Source organism: Narcine bancroftii, unplaced genomic scaffold (genome assembly GCF_036971445.1).
Source record: "Narcine bancroftii isolate sNarBan1 unplaced genomic scaffold, sNarBan1.hap1 Scaffold_110, whole genome shotgun sequence".
Lineage (NCBI taxonomy): Eukaryota > Metazoa > Chordata > Chondrichthyes > Torpediniformes > Narcinidae > Narcine > Narcine bancroftii.
In genome coordinates this window covers 36,370-63,894 of record NW_027211840.1, presented here as the reverse complement: position 1 = coordinate 63,894, position 27,525 = coordinate 36,370, and the positions used below count along the sequence as shown (strand labels likewise).

General features: G+C 47.7%; 1 long non-coding RNA gene across 1 annotated transcript; it reads right to left on the bottom strand.

Moving 5' to 3' along the window:
* Positions 1-12,598: 12,598 nt before the first annotated feature.
* Positions 12,599-27,212, bottom strand: LOC138750252 (uncharacterized). The gene is made up of 3 exons (XR_011349199.1): positions 27,076-27,212; positions 21,980-22,046; positions 12,599-12,893 (listed from the first exon to the last, which is right to left on the bottom strand). It is a non-coding gene; the product is annotated as an uncharacterized lncRNA (long non-coding RNA).
* Between the last annotated feature and the right edge of the window lie 313 nt (positions 27,213-27,525).

Below are 27,525 nucleotides of genomic sequence, written 5' to 3'. Positions count from 1 at the left end.
ATCTGAGTGTCAGATGCTCGCCTGCTCACCACAGAGAACCAGATGACAGCAGAGACAGTCACACTCCAGCCACACCTCCCCAACATGTGATGGGTTAAATCTGCGGATGCCACTCACAGCGGACCGAAGAAGTGGTACATGGCAGACCACACAGAGGCCGGGCCCGAAGGGCTGAGCCACTTGCAAGAACAGATCATGTCCTGCCCGAAAGTGACAGCCTCCCACCTGAATGACCCCCGAGAAGAGCTTGGCACCATGGCCTGGGGCAAACCGTTCATCACCCTTGATACTGGACAGCAGGAAAAAGCTTGGTTTACTGACGGCTCGGGCTGGTGGAGGTGCAGAAAACAGCGGTGTAAGGTGGGAGCGCTCCAGCCCACCACAGATAAAGTACTGACAGAAGAGGGTGTGGTGGAGGGGAGAGCCAAATGTCCAAGCTGGCAGCTGTGGCACTGATACGAAAAGAGACAACCAGGCGGGCCCAGGAGCCTATTTTCCGATCAGTGCCACAGGATTTCTGGGCTGTGCCAAACAGAACGTCAGTGTGGATGGGTCGGCGGCAGGAGACAGGGAGGCAGATCCATGGCTGCCTGCTCTGAGGACAACAGCACTGGCAGATCTTCTGAGAGGTGGAACAACAAAAGAATAGTCAGGGTCCACCACGTGGATGGACACACCTCCAGGAAAACCGCTGAAGCTGACGCAATGCCACTGTGGACTGAGCTGCTCAAATATGCTCTGCCACTATTTTCCCCAAGCAGAGTGACCCTGAAGCCTTGGCAGCATTGGTGCATCATAAATGTGGGCATATGGGCACTATGATGGACAGAGGATCTGGGGGTCTCATGATGTTGCAAGAACTGTGATGGCCAAATGCCCTATTTGTCAGCAATTAAAACCAAGGGCCACATTCGCTGGAGTTCGGGAGCCGCCGAAGTCTGATAAATTGACCATATCAGGCCTCTCCCCTGCCAAAATAAAAAGTGATATGTTCTCACGATGGTCAGCACATACTCGGATGTCCTGCCAGCGGGCCGATAAAGCACATTTTAAGTGTGCTCCATATGAGGAATACCCTATCGGGTAACGTCCGACCAGCAATGGGTGGTGATGCCAAGTATTTGGGCCACCTGCATATCCCCTACCACCCACAGGCATCCAAGATCAATGAGTGAATGAATGACCTGTTCAAGGCACCGTATGTGACAAGTTGATTGTCAAGTCTTCTATCCATGAATGGTTGCAAGTGTATCGATTAATCCGGCGAGTTTGTGTCTGTGTGTGTCTTTTACTCCTCGTGCGACTTCACTACATGTGTCAATAAAAGACAACTGTGTTCAAATTCGCCACCCTTGGTACCCCTCGAATCAGTTTCACACATATAATAATTGGTGCAGTGAGCAGGGTCCTTCGAGTTCTGACTGAACACAGCTGCAGTGGAGATGCTTTGGAATTGGGGCAGGAAATCGAGTGCAGGCAGGGAGAACAAGATCTGCGGGTGGACTGACGAGAGTGCAGGATTGGTGAGCTTGGCAAGCATGCTGGCAGACCACGGCGAACTGGTAGACTGGTCCAAGCTCCTGGATCCACATTTTGAGAAAATATGTCACCACGTGTTGTCCCACTTCAAGAAGTCGGGGTTCCCAAAATCTAAGGGGAATCAGAGGGTGCCTTTTGGCTGCCAGTGTTTCTCCTGAGAAAGAAATGTGAGGTCATAGAAAGGAAAGATTTGGAGAGGGCCCAGGAAAATAAGGAGATAAAGGTGGTCCAGCAGCGCTGCTGTGCACTGCAGGAGCCAGCACAGACTTCCCCAACCTGAGCCACTGATGTCGAGATGAGAGGGACAGAGGTAGCCAACAGGCATGCCGATCAAGGTCTGACTCCCCACCCCCCACACCCCCAGTGAGTGAGTTTGTACTGGCCATGGAGCGATTAGCCGAGGCCATTTGCCAGGATTCAGGCATTAAAGGTTTCAGAACAGGCCAGGAAGAGCATGAAATCAATTTATTTGCAGAAGTTGTTCTGATATATCTGACAGACCCGACACACTCATTGCCCAAGTTGTGCTCCACCCTGGAGGACTATGGGGAGATCTCTGGGTATAAGTTCTTTTGGGATATGTGCAAAATCATGTCACTTAGGAAGGGGGATTAGAGCCAATGTCAAGAAAATAGTCAACAAATGTGGCAGCAAAATGGGATCAAATATCTAGGAGTTAGAATAGATAACAACGAGTAATTTAGACCAGCTGAATTATTCTCCTCTTGCTTGGGGAAATTGAGGAGGATTTAAATGGTTGGATGTCCCTGCCCATTACACTAGTGGTGTTACAGAGAGGGGAGGTATCACAGAGGGGGGAGATGATGACACAGAGGGGGTGATGATGTCACTGCATGGGGCAGCCATAGCTGAGTTGTGCCATGGCACAGCAACAAGAGAAAGATGTCTCTCCTGGAAGGGGATTCTGGCCCACGTGTCGGAGTAGGACGCTGTCTCATCCCAGGGACCCTCTGATCAACAGGGTTGTGTTTGGAAGCACCCTGCGCCCATGGGTGAGATAAAGAGCCTGTTACAGGCTCCCCGACTGGGACAGAACCTCCTCTGGCACCATCCTTCACCCAGTGTGGGCAGAGAGAATGGAGGCTGCATTTAATTTCCCCTCTCCCCACCCTGAGTGCAGGGCACTTTATGAGGCAGCTGGAGGGGAGTGGGGAGGGGAGAACAATGGCATGTGAGGGGATACAGGGATGGGGTCTGTAGGAGTGGAGGGGAGAACAAAGGAACGGGGTAGCACCACAGGCTAATGTCAAGGGAGATTGGATCAGAGATAGGGGACATAGGGTTGAGCTGGGGCGATGGGGTGCGAGGGGACGGAAAGGACTGGGGAAACCATGGGGGTGGTGTTGGGTGGGGGATGAGAGTGTGGTAGAGGAATCGGGGCAGGGGAGAGTGTGAGGTGTCTGAGAGAGAAGAGAAGTTGCGAGGGGGATGGAAGGCAGACCTTTCAACAGAAATGGGACAGAGCTCCCCCTCCACCTGGAATGGGATCTGTCCACTGAGAGACAGGACCGCTCCTCCTCCCCGTGGTTACAAGATCCCTTCCGCCCTTGCATACACCCCCACACCCCCCCAACCGGGATAGGATTCTTTCTCCCAGTGGACCTGGATCAAGGTGCTAGAAAGTGTTTCTGCTGCGGTGGACCCAGCAGAGTTGAGCAATGAAGCATGGGTCTACCTCCGCCCCACCTGCTCCCTCATGCGATGAGGTCTCGCTTGCATCATGGAAGATCACGGTGTTGCTGAGCTTCTGGGAATGTGGAGGGCTTCTGCTAAACCCGTGGTAGGGTTCAGAGTGGTTCATCTCCCCGGGACGTGCTGAAGGTCAAGGATGACCCGATCCTCCCATGGAGGGAGGGTCGTAGACAAAGTGAACGGCTGCGGAACTGGCCTCAGTCTGAGGAGAGTGATCAAAGAGGAACCTGGGGTGGCAATATTTCTACTGAGAGGCTGGAACAAACCACCAGAGGATCAATTCTGACATTTAGGTGACCCTTGGAAGGGAGTTAGAGGGAGGGGGAGAGACTAACTAGGACAGCAAGGCTGGGTTGGGATAAATGACCTGTTGTGTACCCTCTGGGTGTGTAAATGCTGCTGCTTCTGCCCCAGAGGACATGGCAATAAGGTCACAACAGAGATGGCCACTCTGTGTCATGGACCCAACGTCCCCAAGGTGGTGTCCTGCACAGATGATAAAATCATCGACAATGGATCTTTCGGTGTGGTGTACCAGGCAAGGCTGGTGGACTCCGGAGAGCTGATTGCCATCAAGAAGATCTTGCAGGACAAGAGATTCAAGGTGAGGGGGAGGAGCAGTTGTGTGGAAATGGAACACCCTGATATTTAACTTTAGGCCTACACCACGTTCACAGGCCCTTGCGACACATGAGCCCGTTTCACACAATTACACCCAATTGACAAACACCCTAAACACATTTTTGAAGGGTGGGTGGAAAGAGGAGCATCTGACAGAGACCAAAGCAGCCATGGGGTTTGGAAACAGAAAGTCACACAAACCCACAACAGCAGCCCCCCTCCCCACACACAACCCCCCACCCCACACACACACACACACACACACACACACACACACACACACACACACACACACACACACACACACACACACACCTGGCAAATATCAAAGATTTTCTGCAAATTCATTGTTTAGTAGAAGCTGGGAAAACAATCATAAAAACGGAAGTGATACTTCATTGAACCCCCTGACGAGTCCCCGCTCCAGCAACACAAAAAGTCCCCCCCACCGACTCTCGACGAGTCCCCCATTTCGGCCTCCCTTGGAGTTCACCACCTCTGACCTCTTGACGAATCTCCTCCCCGCCTCCCCCCTCAACTTGGACAAGTCGCCCCTCAGGGCTCCGAATCATCGCCCAGCCTTGCTGATATTCCTCTCTCGCCATAGAACCGCAAACTGCAGATCGTGCGAAAGTTGGATCACACCGTCATCGTCCCTCTTCTCAACTTCTACTCCTCTGTAGTCAAGGTAAGATCCACCTGCACCCACCCCACCCCCACTCTGATGCATATCATTTGCTGCTACCTTCCCCATTCCTTCAATTGATCTGTCTCGCTGCAGCCTCTCTGTTGCCTTCATCCTGCCCCTCTGACCAGTGCCGACTCCTTGACACTGGCTGCCCTGCTCCTCACCCATTAACTCATGACCTCTTCCCATTTCAACTCCAGACAGCAGCAGCCAAGACCACAAGACAAGGTCGCCAAATTCGGCCACTCAGCCCCTCCAGTCTGTTTCCCCAATTCATTTCACGAATGTATTTTCCCCCATAACTCACTTCCCCAGAACCTTTTGGTGCCCTTCCAAATCAACGCCTGCTCTGAATCGTCCCAACAACTCAGCCTCCACATGTTCGACCCCAGACAACACCCGGCTGCAAACATTTCTCATCTCGAAACGTCAATGGTTTTTCTCTCCCGGTGAATCCTTGCCTCACGAGGGAGGGCGGTCAGAGCTGCACATTTTGTGCAGTCTCACCAGAAGCCGAATGATGGGGCAGCGGACGGGTCCACTACGGCCTGTTGACGCTCTGCTCGCTGAGCCCTTGGATTCATGCCATGTTGTGTTGAGCAGTGGGGGCATCAGGCCTACTGAGATCAGGAGGGGCTGGCACTCCAGTTGGGAGAGGCACTGGGTGTTGGAGGGTAAATCCAGCTGACATGTTTGTATTGTGTCCAAGAGAAAGAGGAGGTTTATTTGAATCTGGGTCTGGTCTATGTTCCCGAGACGGTTCACTGCATGGCCCAGCACTTCAACAAGGCCAAGCAGCCCATTCCCATGATCTACATCAAGGTGGTTGTGGGTCTGGGTGGTCAAATTGTCCACTGGGGCAAGCTTGGATGGTGGGGTTGGAGGATATGAAGGAGTTTACTGGCTGAGTCTCGCTGGGGACTGGATATCGATGAAGGGTGCATGAGGGTCTCAATGGGTATTGGTGAGGAGAGAAAGGGTAGTGAGGGGAGAGGGGCGGAGAGGATGATGAGGATGGATGTTGATTGGCAGGGAGGAGCCCTTCACCCACCTCCCCTTACCCTCAGGATATAGACCCGGCCAGTGTGGAGGCAGAGCTGGTCATGTTATATCGTTGTGTTGCCAGATGTTCATGTACCAGCTGTAGCAGAGCATGGCCTACTTCCATCCTCAGGGGGTTTTCCATTGAGACATCAAGCCCCAGAAGATGCTGGTAGATCCCGAGATGGCCTTCTTATTGCTCCTTTATTTCGGCAGGTAGATCCACCCATGTCTGTCCGTTCACCACCTCAACGGGGTGCTGATCCCTCTCCCCAACACGGCCTTGTCCCCTCCCCATCAGCTCTCACCCCTCCCCCACCAGCTCTCTCCCCTCCTCCCTCTCCCAACTTGCCCCTTCCACAGCTTAATAACTTATTCTAAATAAGATTGTGGGGGGCTTAGATGGAATGAACAGCCAGAAACCTTTCCTAAAGTGTCAGGTGCAAATCTCAGAGAGCATCCGCTTCAGGTGAGGGGAGATTTTTTTTATGCAGAGAGTTGTGAGAGCTTTGAATGCGTCACCGGAGAAAGTGGTAGCGGTTGGTAGAATAGGTACATATTAAAGTCTCTGAGACGAGCATGTGGATGTAAGGGAACAGAATTTTTACATGATAGAGGAATTTGGGGATATGGCGAGAAGGCAGGGTAGGTCGAGTTTGGTCATAAATTAGATCAGCCATGATCATATTGAATGGCGGAGCAGGCTCGATAGGCCATTTTTGTCCTACTCCTGTTCCCACTTCCTATGTTCCTATGGGTGTGGTACAGGTAAAGGTTGTGGAGAACATTTACAAAGGTCAGTACAGCCTTTATGGGCCAAAGGGCCTGTACTGGGCAGCAATGCTTGATGTTCTAATGGATGCGGAAGCTCTGGGAAGGGGTAAGGGAGGGACTGGCCAGGAAGTCTGCAGATGCTGGGGCCGAGGGCAATGCCCAGACATGCTGGGGAAACTCATGGATAGTTTTGTGAGGAGCAGGTCCTGCTTCACGAGTCAAATTGAGTTTTCCGAGGAGGTGTCAACGGAAATAGATGAAGGTCAAAGTCTGTATGTGCTGCACGAGGATTTTAGTAAGGTGCTTGACAAGGTCCCCACGGAGGCCTCATTCAGAATGTCTGGAGGCATGGGATCCATGGACCCTTGGCTGTGTGGATTCAGAAATGGCTTGTCTGCAGAAAACAGAGGGTAGTAGTAGATGGAACAATGACTAGTGGCGCTCCAAAGGGATCTGCTCTGGGACCCCTGCTCTTTGTGATTTTTATGAATGATGATGGGAGTGGAAGGGTGGGTACGTCAGGGGATGACACAGAGGTAGAGATGTTGTAGACAGTGTAGAAGGTTGTCATAGGTCATCCAGTTTGCAGAGAAGTGACAGATGGAGTTCAATCCTGTAAATCAGATGTTCTTAAATAAGCAACTGGTCCAGGTTTATTTCCAGAGTCATTTTCAAGGGCACGAATAACTGTTATTCCAAAGAAGGTTGGAGACCCATTAAAAGTAGCTTCATATAGACCAATATCTTCATTGAATGCGGATTACAAGAATGTGTGGGCAGAGCACTTGGTTAATGGCAGGATTATGAACAGTGTGCAGGACAGAGAAATATTTAGATCCTGCTCCATATATCACTCAAGGTTGCTGTGCAAATTGAGAGGGAGTGTAAGATGGTGTATTGTGTGCTGGCCTTCAGGAGTCAGGGGATTGAGTTCAAAAACCAAGAGGTATCGTTGCAGATGTATAAAATTCTCGTCAGACCACACTTGGAATATTGTGTGCATTCCTGGGGCGAGAATACCAGAGGACGTCTAAATAAGGTGAGCTGAGGGAAATTTAGGCAAGACGTGAGGGGTACATTTTATTCACACAGAATGTAGTGGGTGGCTGGAATGCATTGTCGGGGTAGTAGCGGAGGATGGTCCAAAAAAGGCATGAAAAGGATTTTAATATGGACAGGAATTCAAGAAAAATGGAGAGTACTGGTGTGAGGGAGGGGAGGGTAACATTGTTGTGGGGTAGGTTCAGATGGATCAGCTGAATGGTCTCGACTGATCCATCCATGATTGTCTAACATCTTGCTGCCATATCATGGAGAACCAGGGTGTTGCCTGATGGACACACGTTGCTCTGAGCTCTGCAGAGAGAGATCGTGGTTTTCGCCAAAACAGACTTCCTCAGGTAAAGCAGAGGAAGGGGAAAGGCTCCAGTGTTCAGGGGTAGGGGGGATGATGGGGGAAGAGTTGGGACCCTCCAAAGTCATTGTGATCAGGCCTCAGAGACAGTATCTCTATCACTCGTATTTCTCTTCCCAGGAGAATGAGCGATCTCAGAGACAAGACACGAGTCCAGAGAACCTCGCATCCCAGCTGAACAGAGGACGGACAACATCATGATGGCCTGAACCCCTCCCCGTCGTATCCCTCTGGCCCTGCCAACCCCATTCCCTGCCTCTTCCATGTCCCTTCACCCACTTCCCCTCTTCTCCTCTATCCCTCCTCCATCCCAACCCCCTCCTGCTCACCTTCCCCTTCTCCTGCCCTCACACCTATGCCCTAACCCCAGCCCTCCACTCTTCACCTCCCCCTTCCCCTCCGCCCTTCCCTTCCCCTTTCCCCCTCCCCTTCCCCTCCCCCATCCCCTCCCCTAACCCTCCCCCTTCCCCTCCCTTTCTCCTCCTCCCCTTCCCCTCCCCCTTCCCTTTCCCCTTCCTACCCCTAACCTAGGGGAAGGAGGGGGAGGGGAAGGGGGTAGGAGAAAGGGGGTAGTGGAAGGGGGTAAGGGTAGGGGTTGTGGTAAGGGGTAGGGTAAGGGGTAGTGGTAGGGGGTGCGGGGATGGGGAAGGGGTAGGAGGTAGGGTTAGGGGAAGTGGGTAGGTTGTTAGGGATAGGGTAGGGATAGTGGTAGGTGGTGCGGGTATGGGGAAGGGGTAGGAGGTAGGGTTAGGGGAAGGGGGTAGGTTGTAAGGGATAGGGTAGGGGGTAGTTGTAGGGGGTGTGGGTATGGGGAAGGGGTAGGAGGTATGGTTAGGGGAAGGGGGTAGTTGTAGGGGGTGCGGGTATGGGGAAGGGGTAGGAGGTAGTGTTAGGGGAAGGGGGTAGGTTGTAAGGGATAGGGATAGGGTTTAGTTTAGGGTTGGGGAAGTTGGGTAGAGTTAGGGTTAGTGTTAGGAGACATGGGGTAGGGCTATATCTTGGTTTATGGTTAGGTCTATAGTTCGGGGAAGTGGGCTTGTGTTAGGTATAGGGGAAGGGGGTAGGAGCAGGGGGGTAGAGGAGGAGTGAGGTTTGGGGTTAGGGGATGGTGGGTAGCATTAGGGTTGGGGTTAGGGGGCGGCATAGGCGTAGGAATAAAGTTAGGTTTAGTGGACGGGGTGGGGGTAGAGTTAGGGGACGTGGAGTGGTGGTAGGGGGTATCGGTAGTGTTAAGGTTAGGTTTAGGATTTTGTTAGGGGTTAGGGTTAGGAGTAGGAGGAAGGGAAGGGGGAGGGGAATGGGGGAGGCGAGCGGGGGACGGGAACTGGGGACTGGAAGGGGGAGGGGATGTGGGAGGGGAACGGGCAGTGGAAAGGGGAGGGGAACGGGGTAGAGGAAAGGGGAGGTGAACGGTGGACGGCATCCCTAGCCCCTCCCCTCCCCTTCCCTTCCCCCGCATTTCCCCTGCCTCTCCTCTCCTCCTTCCAGAAGAAGCTGGGCCTCTTTCCGTCCAGAACCTCCCTGTGGTTTCAGAGCCTCCGTTTCAGGAAGTGCCTTCGACGCTTGCTGCTGGACAGACAACTTGTCTCTTGATTCATTCTGTACCGTTGATATTAAATTTAAAAATGATTGGGTTTTTTAAAGCTTGAACTCAAAAGCTGGTCCAGATAGACAAAACAGAAACAGGCCCTTCAGCCCCTCTCTCCTGCTAGCTGAGCTGTTGTAATCAGTCCATATTCCTCTCACCCTTTTCATTCTTAGCTCCCATCCAGCTCATGTTACCTTGTCAATCGCACGGCCTGTGGGAAGAAGCTATTTCCCTCCCTGGCTGCTCTGCTTTTATTCCTCCATATCTCCTTCCTGATGGCAGGGGGACAAAGATGCTCTGTGCTGGATATCTATGAGTCTATTTACAGAGCCCATATCAGCAAACAATGAGGGGACCCTTGCCTTGAGGTGGCACCCATGTTGCCTCTCCCTCAGCACTCTCAGAACACTACTGCACCCTCCTTCCCCTCCTTTCCCAGGTCTCAGTAACCCGCTGACAATTCCAGTCAACTGCCATGTCTATACCCTGCCCCACCTAAACCGATGGATCGACCAGCACCTTCTCCCCTCAAGAGTTTGAGGAATCCACTCTCTTGCAATGTCCTGCTATCGAATGCCCTGCATCCTCCTTCCCATTTGGTTCCTCCTGTTATCAGGCGGCTGGATGGACCCCACCCTGTTGAAACTACCCGTGTTCTCACTGATCTCTCTGCGCCTCTGCCCTCCATCCAGGGGTCTTGGATTTCTTGTGGGGGTGGTGGAGAACAAAGCACCAACTTAAGGAGATGGGGAGCAGTACAAAGACCCCCAGGTCCAGGAGACAGGGAGAACCACAGAGATACCCATCTCTGTCATTCGGGTAAAACCTGATTATCAAGTGCAATGTGCAAGGAACTTTCGGTCCTGCTGCACGTGGGCCAGGTGTTGCCCATCCCCACACCACCACCCTGTCAATTCCCAAAACAAATTTCCTATTCATGTGGGGGTCCAAAATGGATAGAGTCTGGAGAAGGACCGTGTACATCGTCAATCAATGGGGACAAGGGTGTAACCAGCATGGCCATAATTGTGTGTGGCTGTGCTTGCAACCAAAGTGCAAGGGCACCAAATGCTGCTATGTGCTGAGGTTCTACCTGGCTCAGGTGTTGCGAAAGATTGGCCTGGCCCTGGTGCTGCACAATGTTCCAGTCAGCAAGACTTTGCCCCTTTACCTTCCTGGGAACGGTTTCATAGACAAACACATTTGACCACAAAGCCATCAGGCAGTGGTCAGCAGAGAATGTCTGACACAGAGACTCTAGGACTTGATGGGATACTGTGGGGTGGTCCACGGAGCAGAGCATCCAGAGACAGACATCCAGAACTGCTGGAAGACCAGAAACTCGGTGAAAGATGCCCTTCAGTTTGCCTGAAACCCAGATGGGAGTAGCAAACACTAGAAGACATCTGTCTGAAGCAAATGGAGGAAGATTTAGGGGAGATATCAGGGGTATTTTCTTTTACCCAGAGTTGTGGGTGTCAAGAATGCCTTGCCAGGAGTAGTGATGAAGGCCAAAACATTAGGGGCATTTTAGGGGTTCTTAGTTACATTGAGGGGCTGAGACCAAGGAGGATATTCTCCAACAGCAGAGGGTGGCAGTAACCACAAGATGTCAAAGTGGTGGCAATGAAGCTAAACAGAGACCGTCTAATGTGACTGTGCGCCTGGCTGCGGGAATTTGGACTTACTATATAAACCTTGCTAAGTGCTAGTTCAGGTTGGAAACGTTCGACTTCCTTGGGGGTCAAATCAACAGGCACGGAACTAAACCCTGCTTGAAAAGGTAGAGTTTGTTAAGTGCTTCCTCAAACCCCACATAATGAAGGGGCTGCAAGAATTCACTGGTACGATTAATTTTTATCACCGATTCATACCGGTAGTGGCCGACATCATTTTTTTGTTTTAAAACTTTATTTAAGTATTTATAACATGAATAACATATAGAATTACATTTAAAAAATTAAGAACAAAATAATAAAATTACAATACAGTATCAGTAATCTAAATAAAGTATACCCTCCCCAATAATTCCAACCCCCCCTTCCCCCCAATATAGAGAGTGAAGAATTAATAAAGTTAATAATATATGTGAGAAAAAAACCCACTTACAAAAAAAAACAAAAACATAACCGATTAAAATACTAACAAAAAGAAAAGTAATTAATACTAAGATATCAGACTTAAAAAACATATTTAAATCAAACTTAAATGCATGTATTTAACAGAGTTAAGATGAAACATATAATTAACAAACTTAATATAAAAAATTAGTAAAATTAGTAACATTGTCTATCAAAAATTCTTAAACAATAATCAATTCTTTAAAAAAAATTGTAGCATGAGAAAAAAAAAGATGAAAAATAAAACTTTCTCTATAGAGATAAACCTTCACCAAATATCAACTAACTTCACATCTAACATCATATTAGTCACATAAACTGCCATCTTAAAACAAAATTCCAAACTCATTAAACATTGTAGAATTCAAATTTGGTACTCTTCCACCATTTTTCCCTTTTAACCTTGAATAATTACCCAATAAAAGCTCCAATACCACATTTAAATATCCCCAATCATTACGTTAAAATTCAGATATCCAAATAATAAAAATACATCTACAACGAAATCTATATCTTCAACAAATAGAGCATAAGCCACAAACAAAATTCAAGCCTCATTAAGAATTGTACAATTTAATTTATAACTTTCACCATTATTCCCTTCGTTCTATAACTAAAATAGCAAAATAATATGCACCAGAATTACCACTCCTTTCACCTTAAAGTTAAAGAAAAAATATTTAAAAAAAATTTATCCATCCCATTCACATTTAAATTTCAAAAATTCCTGATCTACTGAATAAACTTTACAAAAAAAACCACATGAATTTTTAGTTTTTTAAACAATCAAATACTTTCTTATGCTTTTTTTTTCAACACAAAAGAAAACCCTTAACTATTTAATCTAATAATACAAAAAAAGAAAAAAAAAACAGGTAGGAGGTTAAAAATACCCCCTCCCGTCTAAACCACGCAATGCGGTAACTCCCAAAAAAAATGGGTGTGAGATAACTCACACGTAGCAGATGACTTTCAGGAAATAGTGCCCATCCAGTTCTCTCCCCCAACTCTCACTTCATCTTAAACTAACATCATCATTATTTAATATTCATTTTTAAAAAAAAAATAAAAAAAAAAGAACAACTCTTCTTTTAATCAGCTCCAACTGCCGAGTCACCATTACAACCATTCCTTCTTGGAGCACGACTCTTTTCTTCTATCTCTTGTCTCCTTAGAGATCGCGGCGACTACGTCTCTGTTGAAACCGAGTAATTGGCAGCACTTGAGCAAATGCTATAGCTTCCTTTGGAGAATCAAAGAACTTTGGTTGGCAACCACCTTGAAAAACGTTCAAAACAGCTGGATATCTAAAGGTTGCCTTATAACCTTTCTTCCACAACAACTCTTTAGCAGAATTGAATTCCCGTCATTGGAACATAACTTCTTGACTCAAATCTGCATAGAAGAAAACTCGATTATTTTGAATCATCAAGGGTGATTTTCTCTGTTGTGCATTTCTAATAGCCACTCGTAAAATTATTTCTCTGTCATAATAATTCAACCAACGAACCAAAACAGGTCTTGGACTTTGACCTGAAATAGGTCTTCTACGCAAGGCTCTGTGAGCACATTCCAGTATTATATCTTCTGGGAAATGTTCTTGACCCAGCACCTGCGGAATCCATTCAGTAAAAAATTTTCTTGGGTCTGGTCCCTCCATTCCTTCCGGCAAACCAATAATCTTTATATTGTTCCGTCTGGATTGGTTTTCCAAATAATCAATCTTTTTCACCAAATCTTTATTTTGAGTTTGTAAGTCTTTGACCATTTTGGTCACATCTGAAACATGATCTCGTATTTCGTATATATCTTCTTCACACGAATTAAATTTATCTCTCACTTCAAGCTTAAAAGCTCCAAACTCAGCCATCTGTTGAGAATGTATTTTCACCACAGAGTATTAAACCTAGTACCAAGTTCAGTCATAATCTTGGATAATCCCTGCATTGTATAAGATAATTTAGATTCAAGATTCACAAGAATCTTTTCAATTGGAAGAGATTCTGGTTCAACAGATTCCTGCTTCTTCTGCATAACCAAAGGGTCTTCTTTTGCTTCCTTCATTCTGGTTGCCTTCCTTGTAGTATAGCTGCGTGTGGAACACCAGCCACAGCCTCTCCAGCAATGACTGGAGGACGCTGGCCGGGGTTTTCCCCATCCATCAAGTTGTATAGGTTCTTTTATCTCAAAAGGTGCAGTTTGCAGTGCCACCGCTACAGTTGACAAATGCCTTTCCCCAGCCGGTACTTCAACTGATGTTACTACAAGTGGTTCATTCATAACATTGCCGTCAGATGTTACTGCACATGTGCGAACCTGAGTAACTATTTGTTCTAAAGGCTGTTTGGCGCCCTCTTTAGAGGGCTCTACCGATGTAATATTGAACTCTACATCCGAAAGCTGTACCTTTCTCCTGGGATCCATTTCAGGCTGAGTTTCGATGTCTTTCCTGTAGGTAGGCTCCAAAACTTGAACTTTTGGAAAATGTAGTTTTTTGATAATCTGTTGTCGTTTTTTTTTGCTCTTTTCCACCAATTTTACCATCATAAGTTAAATTAACAGCACTGAAGTTATCTAAACTTTTAAAGAATTTTAACGGGCATTTCTAGACAAAACATTAAGATAGAGTCAGGAGAGGACTGGAAGGCACGTCTGATCCTTACGCCATCTTGCCACGCCCCCCGTGGCCCTCATCATGCGGAGAAAGGTAAAGACATTACCTGGGACAATAGGATTTGGAGGCGTCCAGAAGGCCAAGGACGCACTGGCCAACACAACCCTTGTGGTACACACCAGGCCAGAGACACCCACCACTCTCACAGTAGATGCTTCCTGCACAGCAGTAGGGGGTGCACTGGAGCAATTCATCAAAGGGGAATGGCAGCCCTTGTCCTTCTTTAGCAGACACCTCTGGCCACCTGAACTCAAATACAGCGTCTTTGACTGAGAACAATTGGTGCTGTACCTGGCAGTCAGGCACTTAAGGTAATTTTGGAAGGTAGACAATTCAGTGTCTTCATTGACCAGAAGCCATTAATATTTGCCTTCCATAAAGTGTTAGACCTGTGGTCGGCCAAGCAGCAGCGACTCCTCTCATATGAGTCTGAGTTCACTACAGACATTCAACACATCGTGGGTGACGCACTGCCTCATCCCCGCAATCAAGTCTATCCAGGCCCTGTCCCAGTGAATAGACTACTTAGCCCTCGGCAGGGGACAGCAGGATGACCCTGAGATCCTTGCAAGCAAGACAGCAATGTCCAGGCTCAGGCTGGAGGATGTTAACATCGATCCTGGTAAGTAGATGCTCCTCTGCGACATTCCAATGGCAAACCCCACCTCATCGTGCCGACAGCATTGAGATGGCAGTTTTATGATGAGGTGCAAAATCTGACGCACCCGGCCATCAGTACTGTCAAAATGGTGGTCAATCGGTTGGTCTTGCTGAGCCTCCAGAAACAGGTTGTCAGTGGGCCAAGGCCTGCACACTCTGCCAGATGACCAAAATACAGACATACGTGAAGGCACCATGCCAGACATTCGAGCCAGCACCACATAGGTTCAGCCATATCTACAATGACATTGTAGGGTCACTACCGGCCTCCCACGGGATGAGTTACCGTCTCACCATGATTGCCTGCTCCATGAGGTTCCCCGAGGCAGTCCAGCTGGCTGACACTACCACTTGTGTCCTCCATTAAATTGGAAGCGGTAATAAATATAAAGGAAAGTTTGATAATAAATAGTCTCCCTTGCAGTTGGGGTACAATGTATTTCTTGAGATCAGAGGAATCCTGGAGCCAAGACAAAGTGATCCTGTGTTTCCCAAGGATTTGATTGAGTTGTTGGGGTAGTTGTAAGTGGAAGGGCCGAAAGGTCTCCTGCTCCTTCCACTGCCTTTGTTTTCTGTCTTGCGATGCTGATTGGGTTCTCCTGTGTGTTCGCTCGCTTGCTGATTGGTTGCTTCAGTTGCGCGAGCCAATGGGTTGATTCGGTGAGGCCGCTATTGGATTGGACGCTGAAGTCAGGTTGGATTGATGGGCGGGTTCGCGGGCTGATTGGCTCTTGCTGTGAGGAGGCGGGACGTTGGCGGCGGCGGCGTCTGATCGGGGTCCGTCGCGTCGCCGCGGGCGCGAATGGGATGAAGTTGGCGGCGGCGCCTGGACCTTCCTCAGCCACACGGTCCAGGGAAAGCGGGCGACCCGCAGCCCGCCGGGCCCCACCCGGGAGTGGCCGGTACCGGCGGGGTGTTTGGGTGGAGCTGAGGCGTCGGTGCAGGGGTCGGGTAGGGGAGGGGGATGAGGGAGAGGGAGGGGGATGGGAGGGGCGGGAGCGGAGGGGGCGGGGCAGGTCAAGGAGGGGAGGGGGCAGGGCCAGGCAGGGGTAAGGGGGAGGGTGAAGTGGGTGTTGGAGGGCGAGGGGGAGGCTGGGCAAGGAGGGGGAGGGCAGGGGGAGAAGGGCAGGGGGAGAAGGGCGGGGGAGAAGGGCGGGGGGAGAAGGGCGGGGGGAGAAGGGCGGGGGGAGAAGGGCGGGGGGAGAAGGGCGGGGGGAGAAGGGCGGGGGGAGAAGGGCGGGGGGAGAAGGGCGGGGGGAAAAGGGCGGGGGGAGAAGGGCGGGGGGAGAAGGGCGGGGGGAGAAGGGCGGGGGGAGAAGGGCGGGGGGAGAAGGGCGGGGGGAGAAGGGCGGGGGGAGAAGGGCGGGGGGAGAAGGGCGGGGGGAGAAGGGCGGGGGGAGAAGGGCAGGGGGAGAAGGGCAGGGGGAGGGAACCGCCTGTTTTCCCCAGGTACCCAAGTCCCCTCTCTGTGTGTGTTGGCTTCCACCTGCCCTCCACCCCCACAATTTAATGGTCCCATTTCTGACCTTCTCTTCCTCATCTTTCCTTGATGAAGGGAGAAACCCATAATGTGTTTGATGTCTCTTTCTCTTTGCTCTATGTCTGTTTGACCTGCTGACTCTCTCTAACCCTGTGGCTTTACCCCCTCATCTTTCGCTGGTTGAACCCAATGGAGCTGGAAGAGCTCAATTTGTGAAGGGTTGTATCTGGATTTGAGTCGTTTGACACCATGTCGATTTCTTTAAATTGTGGCAAAAGCAACTGAAGGATTTCAAAACCTCGTCATCGGTCCTCTTTCAAACTCGTCTGAATTTCTTGGATGAAAAATCATTGTTCTGAAACTTACTCTGCGAGAGTTTATTTTCCTCTCTTGCAGGGAGGTTTCAGAATCTGTTCCACATGATGAATCTGTTGTCTTTTCAAAGAGACAGTGGAGTGGCTATTTTCTTCCATCAAGATTTCATCAACTCAGTCAAGGGCTGAACTAAGTCTCCATTTAAAAATGGTTATGTTGCAAATGCAAGATTACTTTGGCTTAATTCATCAAAAGTGACCATTTCCACGGTCTCAACGAGGCTGCTCTCTTGATCTCAAAGAGATGGTTAGAAATGGTCTTCCTCCTTCAAAATCCACTTGTTACTCCTGGTGAAAGGAGAAGACGATGTATCTGTACCTTCTCTGATGACTGTACCTTCAATCCTCTCTTCCCCACAGCATGGACAACATCTTCTGCCTCTCATTTGTAATGTTTCTCCAGAATGGCTCATCCCATGACACGTGCCGTCATTTCTGCCTTTGAAGTCCATTCAGCCTCTTCAAAAGTATGAATCATGAGCCAATGGACTCCAGCCTTGAATCAAGAACTCGCTTATTCGAACAGTTGCCATCTCTCAGCACTCTATTGACTTAGTTTCAATTTTAAGAACACAGATAATCAACAGATGGTCTCTCGATTTGATCAGCAGTCTTTCCTGATTACACAAATTCTTCCGTTTTTAATAAAGCAAACACTCCAGTATCTCAAGGACCATCATGAAGGTTTTCCTCTTTCGGTTTCAGATGCTGAATGAGCAGACGTTTCATCTGCGTACATGGCTTGCCTTCTGGCATCTCAAAGGATTGTGTGTGTGACCCTGAATCCAACCCACAAAATAACTTGATAATATATATAAACTATTGTAACTTTAAAGATTAATATTCGCACAAAATGGTCCATGATAATTCACAGGACAATGGCATCTTCAAACAATAATTTTAATTGGTAAAGATTAATAACAACACTTTTTACTTCACTCTAACTCCACTCTGCACAAATATATATGTGTGTGTGTGTGTGTGTGTGTGTGTGTGTGTGTGTGTGTGTGTGTGTGTGTGTGTGTGTGTGTGTGTGTGTGTGTGTGTGTGTGTGTGTGTGTATCAAAACCAAAACCATTCCAATTCAGGCAGTGTCCATCTTTTTTTCTTCCTACAGTCGACAATCATCTCCTTGGTTTTGGTGGCATTGAGTGCGAAGTTGTTGTTGGTCCATGATTGAACCCTGCTTTCAATCTCCCTCCTGAATGCTGACTCGTTGCCCTCCTCATGCAGCTCATGACTGTGCTATCGTCAGTGAATTTGTAGATGGTGTCGTCATACCAAGCCATGGAGCTGTAGATGTAAAGCGAGTCGAGCAGGGGTGAAATATGCAACCCTCTGGTGTTTGGGAGCTAATGGAGATTTTGGAAGAGTTGTTCTTGCCAATCCACACTAATTGGGGCCTGGAGATGAAGAAATTCTGGATCCAATTGCACAGTATGTTATGGAGTCCCAGGACTTTGGAATTTGCTCATCATCTTTGATGGGAGGATGGTTTGGAATGCCAGACTCTAGTCAATAAAGAGCATTCTGATGGATGCACCTTTGTCGTCTGGGTGTTTCAGGGTTTTGGCAGAGCCAGTGAAGATGGCATCTGCCATAGGTCTGGTACTGCATTAACCAAATTGGAATCGATCCATGTCGCCCCTTGGACAGGAGCTGATGTACTTCAACACCAGCCCCTCAATCCACCTCATCACTGGATGTGAGTGTCACTCGTCAATCATCATTTAGGCAGGTTACCCCATTCTTTGGAACTGGTATGTTTGATGCCTATTTGAAACAGGTGGGTGCCACACCCTGTCTGAGTGAGATGTTGAAGATATCCATGGCCAGTTGGTTAACACACGTTATCATTCCTCGTCTGGGTTCTCCATCCAGGCTTGATCCTTTCCTTTGATTCACTCTCCTGAAGGCAGCCCATGTTGTCATCTTTGGTTACTGATAGCAGCGGATCATCAAGAGATGTAGGTGGGGGGGGGGGGGTGTGCAGTGGTTCTTCCCTGTACTAGTGGTCATATCAGGTGTAGAAGGCATTGAGTTCATGTGGAGTGAGGCTTTGCCGCCTCCCACTGCACCAGATTTGTTTATGCAGCACTTTATGTCATTTAGGCCCCTGTCACAGCTGACGGGTATCCTTTGTTGTTTCCATTCTCGTGTGAATCTCCACCATCTGCGAGATGGGTTTCCATGGTTCGTATTGGCTCCTTGTGTATCTGTATCTCCAAACTGTGATTTGGCTCTCAGCAATTTCTGGATATTGTTGTTCATCCAGGATTTCTGGTTGAGAAAATCCCCTGAACAATTTGGTGGGGACACCCTCGTCCACAGCTGTTTTGATAAATTTCGCTATGGTCCTGGTACAGTGATTCAGTTGCTCAGGTGAGTTCTTGAACACGATCCAATCCAGGGACTCTAGGCAGTCCTGCAGCTGGCTTCCCCTCCCGTGACCACCTTCTGGTTGTCCTGATCTTGTAAGTGTTGTTAGCAATTTTAGGCCCCATTTCTAAGAGAGGATGTGATGGCCCAGAGGTGGTTTACAAGAAGGATCCTGTGGATTAGAGGAATAATGTTTGAGGAGCATTTGATGGCTCTGGGCCTGGACTTGCCTGAGTTTAGAAGGATGAGGCAGGACCTCATTGAAATCTTATGAATAGTGAAAGGGCTGGATAGAGAGGATTTTGCCAGGAGTGGGAGAGTTTAGGACCAGTGGGCACAACCTCATAATAAAAGGATGTCTGCTTAATACGGAGATGGAGAAACCTTTTCATCGAGAGAAGTGATTTTCAAACTCCCCCCCCACCCTCCCCAGCTCATATTTTACTTAATCCCTATGCCAGAAGTGCTCTGTTAGTAGAGGATTACTTAAAGTGGGATGTGAGTGGAAAGAAAGTTTGAAAACCACTTTTTTAATCGTACCTCATTGACTTGTTCTGTGCATGGTTTCATAACTCCCGAGGAAATGGGCCAATGACAATTTTTCTCAAGCAAAATATTTCCTTCACAATTGTGTCCACTGCAGTCTTTCTCAGCCTTTTTCCCATTCATATTCCACTTTAAGCAATTTCTTACTCATTTTTTGACACCCCAAGGAATAAAGTCCCAACCTGTTCAACCTTTCCCTGTAGCTCAACTCCTGAAGATCTGGCAGCGTCTTAGTAAATCTTCTCTGCACTCTTTCAATCTTACTAATACCCTTCCTGTAGCTAGGCGACCAGAACCGCACACAATACTCCAAATGTGGCCTCACCAACATCTTATACAACCTCACCATAACTTCCCAACTCCTATTTTCAGTATGTTAATTAATAAAGGCCAAGATGACAAAAGATGTCTTTAGAACCCTGTCTTCCTTCCGAGCAGACGACGCCGCCGCCAACATCCCGCCTCCTCACAGCAAGAGCCAATCAGCCCATGAATCCGCCCATCAATCCAACCTGACTTCAGCGTCCAATCCAATAGCGAACACACCGAATCAACCCATTGGCTTGCGCAACTGAAGCAACCAATCAGCGAGCGAGCAAACACACAGGCGCACCCAATCAGCATCGCAATACAGAAAACAGAGGCAGTGGAAGGATCAGGAGACCCTTCAGCCCTTCCACATCCAACTAGCCCAACAACTCAATCAAATCCTTGGGTTTCATAAGATCTCTTGGTCCTGGCTCCAGGATTCCTCTGATCTCAAGAAACACATTGTACCCCAACTGCAAAGGAGACTATTTATTATCAAACTTTCCTTCATATTTATTACCATTTTCAGGGAATTATGTAACTCTGCTTTATCCCTTGCTGCCGATTTCTTTAACTTCACTGTTCAATTTCGTAATGTTGGCTTCTGAACTATTTTATTGTGCCCCTTGATCTAGAGAATTCTGGCAGAGCAAAACAATTTTGTTTTCTTTTGTCAGGTCAAATTTTGTCACATTGATCCAAAAACAAGTATTTTCACCATTCCTTCATTTCAGATTCTCTGCAGCTGTCGTATTGAACCTCACAGTGACGACATCATGTTCGTCTTGTTTATCCTTTACCCCTCCATCCAGACAGATGTGTTGATCAACGAGTCGAATCCACTCATCCAGCACCACTGCCATTTCTGCTGCTCGGGCTTTTCATCCCACGTATTCATTTTGTTATTTCCCCTCTTCTTTTTCTCAGCAAAGAGAATCAGGTTTATTTGAACATCTTTCTGAATCCCAGTGAAAGGTTATCAACCTGAAGGTTTTAACTCCAATTATTTTTACAGTAGATGACCTGCTGAGTATTTTCAGCATTGAGTTTTTATTTTATTGCCTTGGTGTATTACTGAGTTCTTTGAATAGGAGAAGAAATGTGGGTTGGGTTAAGTGGAGATGTCTCGATCATGGAGTGGGTTGAGAAAAATAGACATAAAAGGGAAGGGTGCATGGAAATAGTTAATTCATCTTTTGAAATTGTTTTTTGAGCTATGATTGTTATCTGATGTACGCGCAGTGTTCAGAATTAAAAATTTATTGTGATGAATATGTCACAATATTTGTCGTTTTGTGGCAGCAATATAGGGGCAAATATTGTTCTAAATTACATTTTAAAAAAAGAAATCCATTTGTGCAAAATGAAGAGTAAGTGAGGGAGTATCTGTGGTTCCTTGTCCATTCAGAAATCTGATGGCAGAAGGAGAGAAGCTGCTTTTGTACAATTGGGCGTTCATCTTGAGGCTCCTGGACCTGTTTCCCTAGTGATAGCAGGGTGAAGAATGCCTGGCCTGGGTGGTGAGGGTCCTTGAGGGTAGAGGTTGTTTTCTTGAGACTCCACCTCTTGGAGAAATCGTTAATACATGGGCAAAGGATGAATGGGGAAAAGTTTAGGGGAAACAGGAGTGGGAACTTCTCTACGCAAGGTGGTGGGAGAGTGGAACAAGCTGCCAGCTGCATCAGGAAATGTGAGCTCAATGTTAGCATTGAAGAATTTGGGATACAAGGGGGATGGAGGGCGATGAACTGGATGCTTGTCAGTGGGACGAGGCAGAATAAGAGTTTGGCACAGACTAGAAAAGCTAAAGGGCCTGTATCGGTGCTGTAATGTTCTGTGAATCTATGGAGTGATGCACTTGGTCGTACATCTGCAACCCGACAAAACTACCATGGTGTCTGCACAAAAACACACAATATGCAGCACGTAATGACCACATGAATAATCTAAATAAATAAATGTAGTGGGCCAAGAGGGCGCACAGCCCACATTGTGAACCGTCGCTGACACGGTTCTCCGACGTCGTGCAAAACCATAAAACAGACAGCTGGGTACTCACCCACTTAATGGATCACATGCACATGGTGCTGCATGCCGAGGAATGGCATGTTGATCTGTGGAGTTGCCTGCAGGTAGGTACAGGACATTCACAGGGCTTAATTTAAACCTGCTGGTCCCATGGATCGATAGCAAACTCTTAATGATGTCTCACCATGTCTCATGGAACCAGGCACATTTAACCATTTAACAGTTTACAGCATGGAAACAGGCCATATCGGCCCTTTGAGTTCGCGCTGGTTCACTTGAACAACTCACTAGTTCCCCCCCACCACTCTCCATCCATATCCCTCCAACCCTCTCATATCCATGTACACATGGATGAAGGCCAGTTTGCCATATGCCTTCTTAACCACCCTGTCTACCTGGGAATCCACCTTCAATGAACTCTGTACCATAACTCCAAGATCCCTCTGTTCCTCTGCATTCCTCAACGCCCTCCCCTAAACTGCATATGTCTTATTTTGGTTATTTTCTTCCGGAATGCAGCAGCTCACACTTGTCGACATTAAATTTCATCTGCCATCTTTCAGTCCACTTTTCCAAACAAACCAAATCCTGTAATCCAAGAAAACCTTCCTCACTATCCATTTTCCCCCTATTTTTGTATCATCTGCATATTTGCTTACCCAATTAACCATCCCCTCATCCAAATCATGAATATAAATGATAAACAACGAGACCCAGCACCGATCCCTGAGGCACACCTCTCATCACAGGCTTCCATCCTGACTCTCTGCTGTCTATCTTACAGCCACCTCTCAACCCATCTCACTATCTCTGTATTAATCCCTAGTGACTGAACCTTTCTAACTAACCTTGCGTGTGGAACTTTATCAAAAGCCTAACTAAGATCCAAAGAGATCACGTCAACCGCCCTACCTTTATCCATTTTTCTTGTCACCTCTTCAAAAAACTCAAGGTTTGTCAAACGTGAATTTCCTTTCACAAACCCATGCTGGGTGCTACTGATCAATCCCTGCCTATCCAGATATTTGTACATACTATCTCGAAGAAAACCCTTGAACTTTTGGTCTTGCCTTTCGGCCAGACTGGAACATAATGATCCTGTACTCTCAAAATCTCACCTTTTAATACCCTCCAATTTTCCTCTACATCCTTTCCGGCAAAAAAATCAGCCCACACAACTCTCTGCAAATCTCACCTCATTTCTTCAAATACGGCCTTCCCCCACTCGAAGACCTTCGACTTTGAACCTGACCTATCCCCTTCTATAATTAAACTAAAGCTAATGGACCCATGATCACAAGATCTGAAGTTCTCCCCAACACTCACTCAGCCACCTGCCCCATTTCATTCCCCAACCACAGATCGAACATTGCCCCCCCTCTTATGGGCATCTCCACATACTGCTGCAAAAAGCAGTCCTGAACACGTTGTATGAACTCTAAGCCATCCTGCCCTCCCACTGACTGTGTTTCCCAATTGATGTTATGAGAATTGAAATCCCCAACCAACACCACCCTATTCCTACTGCACATTCCAGCTAATTCCTTGCACATTTGCTCTTCAAGTTCTCCCTTCCCATTTGGCGGCCCATAATATACCCCTATAATAGTAACTTCACCCTTCTTATTTTTTAGTTTTACCCACACTGCCTTCCTCGATGAGACCTCCAGTCTCTTGCCTGAGCACCGCTGTAATATCTTCCCTGACAAGTAATGCGGTTTATAAAAGAAGTCTGTAAAGTTTGAATAAAGCAGTCTTGTGTTGACTAACGTGGGTATGTATATGACTTTAGTAGCTGTACCAAAGTTGCCGCCAGAAATGGTGACCCCCCGAATGCAAGATTCAGCCGAAGCTTGAATCTCCAGTGATCATGGACACAACGACAGCAGATGCCGCCACCACGGCTGCAGTTAAACCAGGTTCTGCCTATTTCTCCTGGAATTGACTAGACATGAGCTTTTAAATATGGAGGGCCTGAGTGACAGGGATCATCTGATCTAATGAATGAGATGCTCGTATTAGCAGATGGTCATTCTGATTGTTTACTTTTTGAGACTCTATTCCTGTCCAAACTCCCAGGTCGTGTCGCAATACCAATCGTTAACATGGATTTCTGCCATCCCCATGATGTAGCATGGGAGGCTGACAGGCTCGATCATTCTCCAACGCAAGTGTCTGCTCACAAACAGCCTCTTTGATCAGTAGATCCATCTACCGTGTCCTACAAGCCTCCTATATCTGCAATTCCGTCAAAGAAGGATCAACCTACTGATGGGCACCAAGAATGGTGTTTTTACCATCTCCAATGGGGAAAAAAGCCCATAAAAAGCCATTTACCTATTAGAGAAAAAAGGCAGGAAATGAAAAGGCCGGCTGCCAGTCGGGGCCTCAGCATCTGGCACAAGTACTGACCGGCCTATTGTATCTTCAAGACGACGCTAGTAAGTGCAAATATCCAACCAACCTATTTTGAAAAAAAAACATAAATAACAACACCTGGCTCTTCAAGCAGCAAATGAGGCTACAATTCCCTGCTTTAGCAAAGGACAGGTCACGATTTGGAAAGGAGGTGTGACATTCCGTTGGAATTGCGTATTGTCTTCCGTTGCACAGGTCATTTTGGGTGCAAATTTTTGAAGGTCCTATGATTTGCCAGTTGACGTGAAGTGGAGGAAATTGGTCTTTCCACCACTTTGAAACCATACCCACTGGTATGCAGCAAAGGGAGAATTTCCTACCTCGGGATGCATACCCCGCACAAAGATGCGTATGCTGTCCTGCTCAATGAATTTCCCATCATTATCTCCTAATTTCAACACCTCCAAAACAGACAAGGGTGTGTCCCATTACCCTCTCCCTCATATGCAAGATTTCGCTGCCCATCTGCACATTTTCCATGTTTTCTCCAAAGTTGATCTTGTCAAGGGATACCGTCAGATCCTGGTCTATAAGGATGACATTGTTACCCCTTTCAGGCTTTTTGAATTTCTTAAAGATACCATTTGGGCTGAAGAATGCCGCTCAAACTTTCCAACATCTTATAGATGCTTTGGGCAGAGTTCACTTCCATCTACTTGGATGACGTCCTCAAATCCAGTCAAACTGAACAGGATATAACCAACTGCATTTGGGCTGTCTGTTCCAATGGCTGCAGGAATTCCAATCAACCATAGCAAATGTTAATTTGGCAAGTCCACCATCGACTTCCTGGGACACAAGATCATGGTCAATGGTGTCTTTCCCTTAACCATCAAGGTAGAGGCAGTCTGTGCTTTTCCAACACCTACCACGGTTCAGGGCCTGCAGAAATTCTTGGGCATGAAAAACTTCTGTCACCGATTCATTCCAGCAGCTGCTGACATTCTTCGACCATGGTTTCCAATCCTCACCACAAAGCACAGGGATGATCCCTGGACAACAGAGGCAGAGGTTGAGTTTGCAATGCCAAAGACGCTTTAGTCAATGCAGCAATGCTTCCCCCATCCTAACTCCAACACTTCATTGACATTTAGTCCTGATGCCTCGAGTACGGCCCTGGGTGTGGTTCTTGAGTAGTACGTCGATGGCCATTGCCAACTCCTCGTGTTCTTTTCCTGACATCTTTGGCCATTGGAGATGAAATATCGTGCATTATATCAAGCCACATGGCACTTCTGATTAGTTTTGGAGGGTCGGCATTTCACTCTGTTCACAGACCACCAGACACTCGTTTTTGCCTTCAGCAAAATAATGGATCCATGGTCGGCAAAACAGCAGGGTCACTATCATATATTTCAGAATTTACCACGGATGTGCTCTATATTTCTGGTAAAAACAATGGGATCCCGAATATTCTGTCCAGATTGACTGTATATCATATTCAGGGTGACATTGATATTCCGGAATTAGCCAGTGTCCAGGCAATGGACCCCGATGTTCAGGAATACAGTACGGCCATTACTAACCTGGACATACAGCAGGGGGCGACACAGCTGGGTGGCCAACCTTACTTTGTGACATGTCTTTGGGCTACACTCGACCAGTGATTCCACCATCTTTGAGTCAACGTCTTTTTGACCAGATACACAGCTTGTCTCATCCATCCATCAGAACATCTTTCAAGCTCATGTCAAATAAATATGTATGGCACGGTCTGAAAAAAGGTGTCACACAATGGGTCTGCACATGTATCTCCTGCCAGACTGCCAAAATTCAGCGGCACACTAAGGCACCTCTTCAACCTTTCCTGGCGGTACGCAGGCGGTTGGAACACGTGCATGTGCACCTGCTTGGACCATTGCCAGTATCTCACAACATGAGAAACATTCTAACAGTCGTAGAACGTTTCGCACGCTGGCCAGTGGCCGTCCCTTTGACATCCAGTGACACTGAGACAATGGCCAGAGCATTCATCGTCAATTGGATGGCTAGATTTGGTTTCCCGACCCACATTTCTTCAGATCGCGGAACACAATTCACCCACGGTCCAACGGCTTTGTGGAATGTTTCCACCGGCAACTGAAGTCCGCACTTAAGGCCCAACTCACCGGTCTCAATTAGGTTGATGAGTTGCCCTGGGTTCTATTGGGAGTGCGCACGGCTCCAAAAGGAAGATAGGTCTGCATTGTCCGAAGAGATGGTTTATGGTACGGTCCTTACAGTTTCATTGGACTTTCACAACCAACTCTGATCTGAACATCCTTCAGCAGATCCGACATGGTGTCGCGATCAGCAAACCTTTTCCTAACCACTGGCTTGGATCCCCTAAACAGAATGTTCCCCCACCACTCCTGGATACTGATTTTGTTTTTATCCCAGGAGTCCCGTTACAATGACCGTATGAGGGCCCTTTCCACGTGGTGAAGATAGATGGGTTCTTTATACTTTGGACATTGGTGGGCATTCACAGCTGTTTAGTGTGGACAGACTCAAGCCTGCTTCACCTCTTCAGTGCCCCCAGCCCAGACGGCGAGGGGGTCCACCTAAGGTGCATGCAGCTGGTGGTTTAGTTTCTGGCGACGGTTCTGGGTGGGGATGGGGGGTTGGTGTAGCAGCTGTCTACTAGTGGGCCGAGTGGGCAAGGTTCTTTGGCGGTTGCGTGAAATCATAAGGCAGAGAGCTGGGTACACATCCATTTAATTGACAAACCTCGCGTGGTGCTGCGTGCCAAAGAATGGAATGCTGATCTGTGGATTCTCCTGCCGGAAGGCGCAGAACATTCACAGGGTCCCGTGGATCGGCAGCAAACTCATAATGATGTCCCACCTTGACCCATGGAGCCCGGGACAAGCTGTAAATAAAAGAAGCCTGTAAAGTCTGTATAAAGCAGTCTTGTGTTGACTAATCTGGTGTATGTGTGTTCCTTTAGTAGCTCTATCAAAGTAGCTGCTACATATATAAATATTTTGGATGATTATCCCACTTACAAGATACCCGTCTCACACCCTGTGGGAAGAAGCTATTCCCCAGCCTGGCAGTCCTGATTTTGATGATGGACATGGTTAAAGATGCTGTGCACTGCATGGTCATGGTCTTTGCACAATTCCGTGAGCCCTATTTGAACAACACTCCCACTAATGTCATCGTCAGAAGAAAAGG